Below are 12,163 nucleotides of genomic sequence, written 5' to 3'. Positions count from 1 at the left end.
TAGAGTCCCCAATTAGAGGTGTCCAGGGTTCTTAAGCACACTCTTTTTGCCTTGGATCACAACTTTATTTCTTTCTTTTTCTTTTCTTTCTTTTTCTCTCTTTTTCGATTTTTTTTTTTCGAAATTTTCTTTTCTTTTTTTTTGTATTCACTGCTTTTTCTTGCTTCAAGAATCATTTTTAGGATTTTTCAGATCCTCAGTAACATGTCTCCTTTTTCATCATTCTTTCAAGAGCCAACATTCATGAACCACAAATTCAAAAGACATAAGCACTAAAATTCGAAAAAACAGAAAAATAAAGAACAAGGAAATTAAAGAACGGGTCCACCTTAGTGATGGCGACTTGTTCTTCTTCTTGAATATCCTATGGAGTGCTTGAGCTCCTCAATGTCTCTTCCTTGTCTTTGTTGCTCCTCTCTCATGATTCTTTGATCTTCTCTAATTTCATGGAGGAGGACAGAGTGTTCTTGGTACTCCACCCTTAGTTGTCCCATGTTGGAACTCAATTCTCCTAGGGAGGTGTTTAGTTGCTCCCAATAGTTTTGTGGAGGAAAGTGCATCCCTTGAGGAATCTCAGGGATCTCATGATGAGTGGGGTCTCTTGTGTGCTCCATCTTCTTCTTAGTGATGGGCTTGTCCTCATCAATGGGGATGTCTCCCTCTATGTCAACTCCAACTGAATAACAGAGGTGACAAATGAGGTGAGGAAAGGCTAACCTTGCCAAGGTAGAGGACTTGTCCGCCACCTTATAAAGTTCTTGAGCTATAACCTCATGAGCTTCTATTTCTTCTCCAATCATGATGCTATGAATCATGATAGCCCGGTCTATAGTAACTTCGGACCGGTTGCTAGTGGGAATGATTGAGCGTTGGATAAACTCCAACCATCCTCTAGCCACGGGTTTGAGGTCATGCCTTCTCAATTGAACCGGTTTTCCTCTTGAATCTCTCTTCCATTGGGCGCCCTCTTCACAAATGACTGTGAGGACTTGGTCCAACCTTTGATCAAAGTTGACCCTTCTAGTGTAAGGATGTTCATCTCCTTGCATCATGGGCAAGTTGAATGCCAACCTTACATTTTCCGGACTAAAATCCAAGTATTTCCCCCGAACCATAGTAAGCCAATTCTTCGGGTCCGGGTTCACACTTTGATCATGGTTCTTGGTGATCCATGCATTGGCATAGAACTCTTGAACCATTAAGATTCCGACTTGTTGAATGGGGTTGGTAAGAACTTCCTAACCTCTTCTTCGGATCTCATGTCGGATCTCCGGGTATTCACTCTTTTTGAGTTTGAAAGGGACCTCGGGGATCACCTTCTTCAAGGCCACAACTTCATAGAAGTGGTCTTGATGCACCCTTGAGATGAATCTCTCCATCTCCCATGACTCGGAGGTGGAAGCTTTTGCCTTCCCTTTCCTCTTTCTAGAGGTTTCTCCGGCCTTGGATGCCATAAATGGTTATGGAAAAACCAAAAAGCAATGCTTTTACCACACCAAACTTAAAAGGTTTGCTCGTCCTCGAGCAAAAGAAGAAAGAAGAGAGTAGAAGAAGAAGAAATAGAGGAGAAGGGAATGGCTTTGTGTTCGGCCAAAAAGGGGAAGAAGTAGTGTTTAGGTTGTGGGAAAATGAAGGAGTGAAGAAGGGTTTATATAGGAGTGGGGGGGCTCATGGTTCGGTCATGTATGGGTGGGTTTTGGGAGGGAAAGTGGTTTGAATTTGAAGGGTGAGGTAGGTGGGGTTTTATGAAGGATAGATGTGAGTGGTGAAGAAAAAGTTGGGATTTGATAGGTGAAGGGTTTTTGGGGAAGAGGTGTTGAGGTGATTGGTGAAGAAGAGAGAGAGTGGTAGGGTAGGTGGGGATCCTGTGGGGTCCATAGATCCTGAGGTGTCAAGGAAAAGTCATCCCTGCACCAAATGGCATGCAAAAATGTGTTTTGAGCCAATTCTGGCGTTAAACGCCGGGCTGGTGCCCATTTCTGGCGTTTAACGCCAAGTGCTTGCCCTTTTCTGGCGTTTAATGCCAGTTTGGTGCCCCTTTCTGGCGTTAAACGCCCAGAATGGTGCCAGACTGGGCGTTAAACGCCCAACAGCTAGCCTTACTGGCGTTTAAACGCCAGCACGCTCTCCTCCAGGGTGTGCTGTTTTTCTTTCTGTTTTTCATTCTGTTTTTGTTTTTTTCATTGATTTTGTGACTTCTCATGATCATCAACCTACAAAAGAACATAAAATAACAAAGGAAAATAGATAAAATATAACATTGGGTTGCCTCCCAACAAGCGCTTCTTTAATGTCAGTAGCTTGACAGTGGGCTCTCATGGAGCCTCAGAAATGCTCAGAGCAATGTTGGAACTTCCCAACACCAAACTTAGAGTTTGAATATGGGGGTTCAACATCAAACTTAGAAGTTGGTTGTGGCCTCCCAACACCAAACTTAGAGTTTGACTGTGGGGGCTCTGTTTGGCTCTGTTTTGAGAGAAGCTCTTCATGCTTCCTTTCCATGATGACAGAGGGGTATCCTTGAGCCTTGAACACAAAGGATTCTTCATTCACTTGAATGATCAATTCTCCTCTATCAACATCAATCACAGCCCTTGCTGTGGCTAGGAAGGGTCTGCCAAGGATGATGGATTCATCCATGCACTTCCCAGTCTCTAGGACTATGAAATCAGCAGGGATGTAATGGTCTTCAACTTTTACCAGAACATCCTCTACAAGTCCATAGGCTTGTTTTCTTAAATTGTCTGCCACCTCTAGTGAGATTTTTGCAGCTTGCACCTCAAAGATCCCTAGCTTCTCCATTACAGAGAGAGGCATGAGGTTTACACTTGACCCTAAGTCACACAAGGCCTTCTTGAAGGCCATGGTGCCTATGGTACAAGGTATTGAAAACTTCCAAGGGTCCTGTCTCTTTTGAGGCAGCTTCTGCCTAGACAAGTCATCCAGTTCTTTGGTGAGCAAAGGGGGTTCATCCTCTCAAGTCTCATTTCCAAATAACTTGTCATTTAGCTTCATGATTGCTCCAAGGTATTTAGCAACTTGCTCTTCAGTGACATACGCATCCTCTTCAGAGGAAGAATACTCATCAGAGCTCATGAATGGCAGAAGTAAATTCAATGGAATCTCTATGATCTCATTTTGAGCCTCAGATTCCCATGGTTCCTCATTGGGGAACTCATTGGAAGCCAGTGGACGTCCATTGAGGTCTTCCTCAGTGGCGTTCACTGCCTCTTCCTCCTCTCCAAATTCGGCCATGTTGATGGCCTTGCACTCTCCTTTTGGATTTTCTTCTGTATTGCTTGGAAGAGTACTAGGAGGGAGCTCAGTAATTTTCTTGCTCAGCTGACCCACTTGTCCCTCCAAATTTCTAATGGAGGACCTTGTTTCAGTCATGAAACTTTGAGTGGTTTTGATTAGATCAGAGACCATGGTTGCTAAGTCAGAGGTGTTCTGCTTAGAACTCTCTGTCTGTTGCTGAGAAGATGATGGAAAAGGCTTGCTATTGCTAAACCTGTTTCTTCCACCATTATTGTTGTTGAAACCTTGTTGAGGTCTCTGTTGATCCTTCCATGAGAGATTTGGATGGTTTCTCCATGAAGGATTATAGGTGTTTCCATAGGGTTCTCCCATGTAATTCACCTCTTCCATTGAAGGGTTCTCAGGATCATAAGCTTCTTCTTCAGATGAAGCTTCCTTAGTACTGCTTGGTGCATTTTGCATTCCAGACAGACTTTGAGAAATCATATTGACTTGTTGAGTCAATATTTTGTTCTGAGCCAATATGGCATTCAGAGTGTCAATCTCAAGAACTCCTTTCTTCTGACTAGTCCCATTGTTCACAGGATTTCTTTCAGAAGTGTACATGAATTGGTTATTTGCAACCATTTCAATGAGCTCTTGAGCTTCAGTAGGCGTCTTCTTCAGATGAAGAGATCCTCCAGCAGAGCTATCCAAAGACATCTTGGACAGTTCAGACAGACCATCATAGAAAATACCTATGATACTCCATTCAGAAAGCATATCAGAGGGACACTTTCTGATTAATTGTTTGTATCTTTCCCAAGCTTCATAGAGGGATTCTCCTTCCTTCTGTCTAAAGGTTTGGACTTCCACTCTAAGCTTACTCAATTTTTGAGGTGGAAAGAACTTTGCCAAGAAGGCATTGACTAGCTTTTCCCAAGAGTTCAGGCTTTCTTTAGGTTAAGAATCCAACCATGTCCTAGCTCTGTCTCTTACAGCAAAAGGGAATAGCATAAGTCTGTAGACCTCAGGGTCAACCCCATTAGTCTTGACAGTGTCACAGATTTGCAAGAATTCAGCTGAGAACTGATGAGGATCTTCCAATGGAAGTCCATGAAACTTGCAATTCTATTGCATTAGAGAAACTAATTGAGGCTTAAGCTCAAAGTTGTTTGCTCCAATGGCAGGGATAGAGATGCTTCTCCCATAGAAGTCGGGAGTAGGTGCAGTAAAGTCACCCAGCACCTTCCTTGCATTGTTGGCATTGTTGTTGTTTTTCGGCTGCCATGGGTTCTTCTTCTTTGAAGATTTCTGTTAGGTCCTCTACAGAGAGTTGTGCCTTAGCTTCTCTTAGCTTTCGCTTCAAGGTCCTTTCAGGTTCAGGATCAGCCTCAACAAGAATGCTTTTGTCTTTGCTCCTGCTCATATGAAAGAGAAGAGAACAAGAAAATATGAAATCCTCTATGTCACAGTATAGAGATTCCTTGAGGTGTCAGAGGAAAAGAAAAATAGAAGGCAGAAGTAGAATATTCGAACTTATCAAAGAAGAAGGAGTTCGAATTGTGTATTAAGGAATAGTGTTAGTCCATAAATAGAAGGATGTGAGAGGAAGGGAAGTAGTATTCGAAAATTAAGTAAAGGATTTTGAAAACATTTTGAAAAACACTAATTGATTTTCAAAAAATAAAAGTGGGAAAGAAATCAAGTGATTTTTGAAAAAGAATTTGAAATTAGAAATCAAAAAGATTTGATTGAAAGCTATTTTGAAAAAGATGTGGTTAAGAAGATATGATTAGTTTTAAAAAATGTGATTGAGAAGATATGATTTGAAAAACATTTTTAAAAAAAAGATTTGATTTTGAAAATTAATAACTTGGCTAACAAGAAAAGATATGATTCAAATATTAAACCTTTCTCAACAGAAAAGGCAACATACTTGAAATGTTGAATCAAATCATTAATTGATAGCAAGTATCCTTGAAAATGGAAAGAAATTAATTTTGAAAAAGATTTGATTGAAAAGATATGATTTGAAAAAGATTTGATTTTGAAAAACTTTGAAAACCTGAAAAAAAATTTGATTTGAAAACAAAATCTTCCCCCTTGTGCCATCCTGGCGTTAAACGCCCAGAATGGTGCACATTCTGGCGTTTAACGCCCAAAATACTACCCTTTTGGGCGTTAAACGCCGAGCCAGGCACCCTGGCTGGCGTTTAAACGCCAGTCTGTCTTCTTTACTGGGCATTTTGAACACCCAGCTTTTTCTGTGTAATTCCTCTGTTGTATGTTCTGAGTCTTCAATTCTCTGTATTATTGACTTGAAAGGACACAAATTAAAAATATTTTTGGATTTTTAATAATAAGGAATAATCAAAATGCACTAAAATCAAATAACAATGCATGCAAGACACCAAACTTAGCAGTTTGTATACTACTGACACTAACAAAATGAGAATGCATATGAGACACATAAAACACTCAAGTCAAGAGAATTCAAAGATCAGAGCAAGTAAATCATCAAGAATAACTTGAAAATCACTTAGGACACATGAATGAATGCAAGAAATTGACACCAAACTTAAAATGAGACACTAGACTCAAACAAGAAACATACAAAATTTTTGGTTTTTATGATTTTGTAAATTTTTTGTGCTTTTTTTTTTCGAAAATTAAGTGAAAAAAGAAAGAAAATAAAGATATCAAAATTCTTAGTGAGAATTCCAGGAATCATGCAATGTTTAGTCTAAGACTCCGGTCCAGGAATTAGACATGGCTTCATAGCCAGCCAAGCTTTCAAAGAAAGCTCCGGTCCAAAACACTAGACATGGCCAATGGCCAGCCAAGCCTTAGCAGATCACTGCTCCAATAGCAAGATTGATGGAAATCAACAAGCTCTTGTGATGATAAGTTGAAACCTCGGTCCAATAGAATTAGACATGGCTTCACAGCCAGCCAGACTTCAACAGATCATCATGAAACACTAGAATTCATTCTTAAGAACTCTGAAAAAAAAATACCTAATCTAAGCAACAAGATGAACCGTCAGTTGTCCAAACTCAACAATCCCCGGCAACGGCGCCAAAAACTTGGTGGACGAAATTGTGATCACTACAACTCAATTAATCCATAAACTTGGTGCTGAACACCATGGCATAAACACAACTTCGCACAACTAACCAGCAAGTGTACTGGGTCATCCAAGTAATAAACCTTACGCGAGTAAGGGTCGATCCCACAGAGATTGTTGGTATGAAGCAAGCTATGGTCACCTTGTAAATCTTAGTCAGGCAAACTCAAATGGATATGGGTGATATATGAATAAAACATAAAGATAAAGATAGAGATACTTATGCAATTCATTGGTGGGAATTTCAGATAAGCGAATGGAGATGCTTGGTCCCTTCCGTCTCTCTGCTTTCCTACTGTCTTCATCCAATCCTTCTTACTCCTTTCCATGGCAAGCTTATGCAAGGGTTTCACCGTTGTCAGTGGCTACCTCCCATCCTCTCAGTGGAAATGTTCAACGCACCCTGTCACGGCACGGCTATCCATCTGTCGGTTTTCAATCAGGCCGGAATAGAATCCAGTGATTCTTTTGCGTCTGTCACTAACGCCCCGCCCTCAGGAGTTTGAAGCTCGTCACAGTCATTCAATCATTGAATCCTACTCAGAATACCACAGACAAGGTTAGACCTTCCGGATTCTCTTGAATGCCGCCATCAGTTCTGGCCTATACCACGAAGACTCTGATCTCACAGAATGGCTGGCTCGGTTGTCAGGCGAGCGCTCGGTTGTCAGGCGATCAACCATGCATCGTGTATCAGGAATCTAAGAGATATCCACCCAATCTAAGGTAGAACGGAGGTGGTTGTCAATCACACGTTCATAGGTGAGAATGATGATGAGTGTCACGGATCATCACATTCATCAAGTTGAAGAACAAGTGCTATCTTAGAACAAGAACAAGCGGAATTGAATAGAAGAACAATAGTAATTGCATTAATACTCGAGGTACAGCAGAGCTCCACACCTTAATCTATGGTGTGTAGAAACTCCACCGTTGAAAAATACATAAGAACAAGGTCTAGGCATGGCCGTGAGGCCAGCCTCCCAATGATCTAAGAACTAGATGTCCGAAGATGAAAATACAATAGTAAAAGGTCCTATACATAGAAAACTAGTAACCTAGGGTGTACAGAGATGAGTAAATGACATAAAAATCCACTTCCGGGCCCACTTGGTGTGTGCTTGGGCTGAGCATTGAAGCATTTTCGTGTAGAGACTCTTCTTGGAGTTAAACGCCAGCTTTGGTGCCAGTTTGGGCGTTTAACTCCCATTCTTGTGCCAGTTCCGGCGTTTAACGCTGGAATTCCTGAGGGTGACTTTGAACGCCGGTTTGGGCCATCAAATCTCGGGCAAAGTATGGACTATCATATATTGCTGGAAAGCCCAGGATGTCTACTTTCCAACGCCGTTGAGAGCGTGCCAATTGGGCTTCTGTAGCTCCAGAAAATCCACTTCGAGTGCAGGGAGGTCAGAATCCAACAGCATCTGCAGTCCTTTTCTGTCTCTGAATCAGATTTTTGCTCAGGTCCCTCAATTTCAGCCAGAAAATACCTGAAATCACAGAAAAACACACAAACTCATAGTAAAGTCCAGAAAAGTGAATTTTAACTAAAAACTAATAAAAATATACTAAAAACTAACTAGATCATACTAAAAACATACTAAAAACAATGCCAAAAAGCGTACAAATTATTCGCTCATCACCCTTCTACGGTTAATCACAATTCGTTCTAGGATTCTTTTAAGTTCTCTATTAGAGACTTCAGCTTGCCCATTTATCTGTGGATGATATGGAGTTGCCACCCTGTAGCTTACTCCATATCGAATCATAGCAGAGTAAAGCTGTTTATTGCAGAAATGAGTGCCCCCATCACTGATTAGTACCCGGGACACCAAATCTGCTGAAGATATATTTCTGGAGAAATTTTAGCGCTGTTTTAGTATCATTAGTGGGTGTTGCAATAGCCTCCACCCATTTGGATACATAATCCACTGCCACCAGAATATAAGTGTTTGAGTATGATGGTGGGAAAGGCCCCATGAAGTCAATACCCTAACCGTGAGGCAGATTGCCAGATCTTTGGCAACTGTCACAATTACGTACAAACTCCCAGGAGTCTTTATAGAGAGTAGGCCAGTAGAAGCCACATTGGAGGACTCTTTGGCTGTTTGCTCACTTCCAAAATGTCTTCCATATTGTGATCCATGGCAATGCCAGAGGATCTTCTGTGCTTCTTCTTTAGGCACACATCTACGGATTATTCCGTCTGCACATCTCTTGAAGAGATATGGTTCATCCCACAAATAGTACTTTGCACCCAAGATCAATTTCTTTGATTGCTGCCTACTATACTCTTTGGGTATGAATCTCACAGCCTTGTAGTTTGCAATGTCTGCAAACCATGGTACTTCCTGGATGGCAAAGAGTTGCTCATCTGGAAAGGTTTCAGAAAACTTAGTAAGAGGGAGGGACGCCTGGTTCTATTTGGGACAGGTGATCTGCTACTTGGTTCTCTGTCCCTTTTCTGTCTCTTATTTCTATATCAAACTCTTGCAGAAGCAACACCCATCTTATGAGTCTGGATTTTGAATCCTGTTTTATGAGTAGATATTTAAGAGCAGCATGGTTAGTGTACACAATCACTTTTGATCCTACTAAATAAGATCTGAACTTGTCAATGGCGTAAACCACTGCAAGTAACTCTTTTTCTATGGTCGTGTAGTTCTTCTATGTGTCATTTAAAACATGACTGACATAATAAATGACGTGCAGAAGCTTGTCATGCCTTTGCCCCAACACTGCACCAATGGCATGGTCACTGGCATCACACATTAGTTCAAATGGTAATGTCCAGTCTGGTGCAGAGATGACTGGTGCTGTGACCAGTTTAGCTTTCAGAGTCTCAAACGCCTGCAGACACTCCTTATCAAAGATAAATGGTGTGTCAGCAGCTAGCAGATTACTCAGAGGTTTTGTAATTTTTGAAAAATCTTTTATAAACCTACTATAGAATCCTGCATGCCCCAGAAAGCTTCTGATTGCTTTAATATTAGTAGGTGGTGGTAATTTTTCAATTACCTCCACCTTAGCTTGATCCACCTCTATTCCTTTGTTCAAAATTTTATGCCCAAGGACGATTCCTTCAGTCACCATAAAGTGACATTTTTCCCAGTTTAAAACTAGGTTAGTCTCTTAGCCCTTTTCAGAACAAGTGCTAGATGGTCAAGTAAGACAAGAGCTAAATGAGTCTCCAAATACTGAGAAGTCGTCCATGAAGACTTCCAGAAACTTTTCCATCATATCAGAGAAAATAGAGAGCATGCACCTCTAAAAGGTTACAGGTGCATTACACAGACCAAATGGCATCCTTCTGTAAGCAAACACTCCATATGGACATGTGAATGCTGTTTTCTCTTGATCTTGGGGATCTACTGCAATCTGGTTGTAACCTGAATAGCCATCTAGAAAGCAGTAGTAATTATGACCTGCTAGTCTTTCTAGCATTTGGTCTATGAATGGTAAAGGAAAATGATCCTTTCTAGTGGCTATATTGAGTCTTCTGTAGTCAATACACATGCGCCAACCTGTAACTATTCTTGTAGGAACCAGTTCATTCTTTTCATTATGAACCACTGTCATGCCTCCCTTCTTGGGGACAACTTGGACAGGACTCACCCAGGGCCTATCAGAAATAGGATAAATAATCCCAGCCTCTAGTAATTTAGTGACCTCCTTTTGCACCACCTCTTTCATAGCCGGATTCAGCCGCTTCTGTGGTTGAACCACTGGCTTAGCATCATCCTCTAATAGGATCTTGTGCATGCATCTGGCTAGGCTAATGCGCTTAAGATCACTGATAGACCACCCAAGAGCTGTCTTGTGTGTCCTTAGCACTTGAATTAGTGCTTCCTCTTCCTGTGGCTCTAAGGCAGAGCTTATGATTACAGGAAAAATGTCACCTTCTCCCAGAAATGTATATTTCAAGGATGGTGGCAATGGTTTGAACTCGGGTTTAGGAGGTTTCTCCTCTTCCTGAAGGGTTTTCAGAGCTTCTATTATTCTCTTTGATTCCTCCAGATCAGGCTGAACATCTTTAAAGATATTCTCTAGCTCTGACTCAAGACTCTCAGCCATATTGATCTCCTCTACCAGGGAGTCAATAACATCAACGCTCATGCAGTCATTTGATGTGTCTGGATGCTTCATTGCTTCAACAGCATTCAGCCTGAACTCATCCTCATTGACTCTCAAGGTCACTTCCCCTTTTTCGACATCAATGAGGGTTCGTCCAGTTGCTAGGAAAGGTCTTCCTAGGATGAGAGTTGCACTCTTGTGCTCCTCCATTTCCAGCACTACAAAATCAGTGGGGAATGCAAATGTCCCAACTGTGACAATCACATCCTCAATCATGCCTGATGGGTATTTAATGAAGCTATCAGCAAGTTGAAGACAGGTCCTGGTTGGTTTGATTTCTTCTGCCAAGCCTAGCTTTCTGATAGTGGATGAAGGTACTAGGTTGATACTTGACCTAAGATCACATAGAGCTGTCTTGTTACAAGTTCCCTCTAATGTGCATGGTATTATAAAGCTTCCAGGATCCTTAAGCTTCTCTGGTAAGCTTTTCAGAATGACTGCACTGCATTCTTCAGTGAGGTAAACCTTTTCAGTTTCTCTCCAATCCTTCTTATAACTTAAGATCTCTTTCATGAACTTAGCATAAGAGGGTATTTGCTCAAGTGCCTCTGCAAACAGAATCTTTATTTCAAGAGTCCTGAGATAGTCTGTAATGCGGGCAAATTGCTTATCCTGTTCTACTTGGCGGAGTTTCTGAGGATAAGGCATTTTGGCTTTGTATTCCTTAATCTTAGTTGCTGCAGGTTTATTTCCTACAGATGTGGTTGGAGAAGCCTTTTTAGAGGGGTTGCTATCAGCACTTGTATGTGTCTGATCCGTTACTAGCGTTTGAATACCAGGGTTGGAAGCTGGATTGGCGTTGGACGCCAACTCCTTACCTGTTTCTGGCATTAAACACCAGAACTGTGCTTCCCTTGGGCATTTAACGCCAACTCCTTGCCTGTTAGTGGTGTTTGAATGCCAGAACTGAGCATGGGTTGGGCGTTTAACGCCAGCTCTCCACCTTTTTCTGGCGTTTGAGCGCCAGAATTATTCCTCTCTGGGCTCTTACTGTCCTCAGAGGGATTTTGGGTAGCAGTTTGTTCATTTCTTGGCTTTCTACTGCTTTGAAGTGAGGTATTTAATGTTTTCCCACTTCTTAATTGAACTGCTTGGCACTCTTCTATTATTTGTTTTGATAACTGCTATTTTGTTTGCTTCAACTGTACTTCCATATTCATATTAGCCATTCTTGTGTCTTGTAGTATCTCCTTGAATTCGGCTAGCTGTTTTGTTAGAAAATCTAATTACTGATTGAATTCAGGAGCTTGTTCTGCAGGACTGAGTTCAGCAGTTACTGTTTTAGCCTTTTCTTTCATGGAAGACTCACTATTTAGGTACAGATGCTGATTTCTGGCAACTGTATCAATGAGCTCTTGAGCTTCTTCAATTGTCTTTCTCATGTGTATAGATTCACCAGCTGAGTGGTTCAAAGACATCTGAACTTTCTCTGTAAACCCATAATAGAAGATGTCTAACTGCACCCACTCTGAAAATATTTCAAAGGGGCATTTTCTTAGCATCTCTCTGTATCTCTCCCAGGCATCATAAAGAGATTCATTATCTCCTTGTTTAAAGCCTTGAATGTTTAGCCTTAGCTGTGTCATCCGTTTTGGAGGGAAATATTGATTCAGAAACTTTTCTGACAGCTGTTTCCATGTCCTTATGCTAGCCTTAGGTTGG

General features: G+C 41.3%; 1 non-coding gene across 1 annotated transcript; it reads left to right on the top strand.

Annotated features, from left to right (window-relative positions):
- Window positions 1-4,014: 4,014 nt before the first annotated feature.
- On the top strand, window positions 4,015-4,122 carry LOC112717046 (small nucleolar RNA R71). The gene has a single exon (XR_003160549.1). It is a non-coding gene; the product is annotated as a small nucleolar RNA R71 (small nucleolar RNA).
- Window positions 4,123-12,163: the final 8,041 nt, after the last annotated feature.

This window comes from Arachis hypogaea, chromosome 1 (assembly GCF_003086295.3).
Source record: "Arachis hypogaea cultivar Tifrunner chromosome 1, arahy.Tifrunner.gnm2.J5K5, whole genome shotgun sequence".
Taxonomy (NCBI): Eukaryota; Viridiplantae; Streptophyta; class Magnoliopsida; order Fabales; family Fabaceae; genus Arachis; species Arachis hypogaea.
The sequence above is the reverse complement of the archived record's forward strand: the minus strand, read 5'-3'. Positions and strand labels throughout refer to the sequence as shown.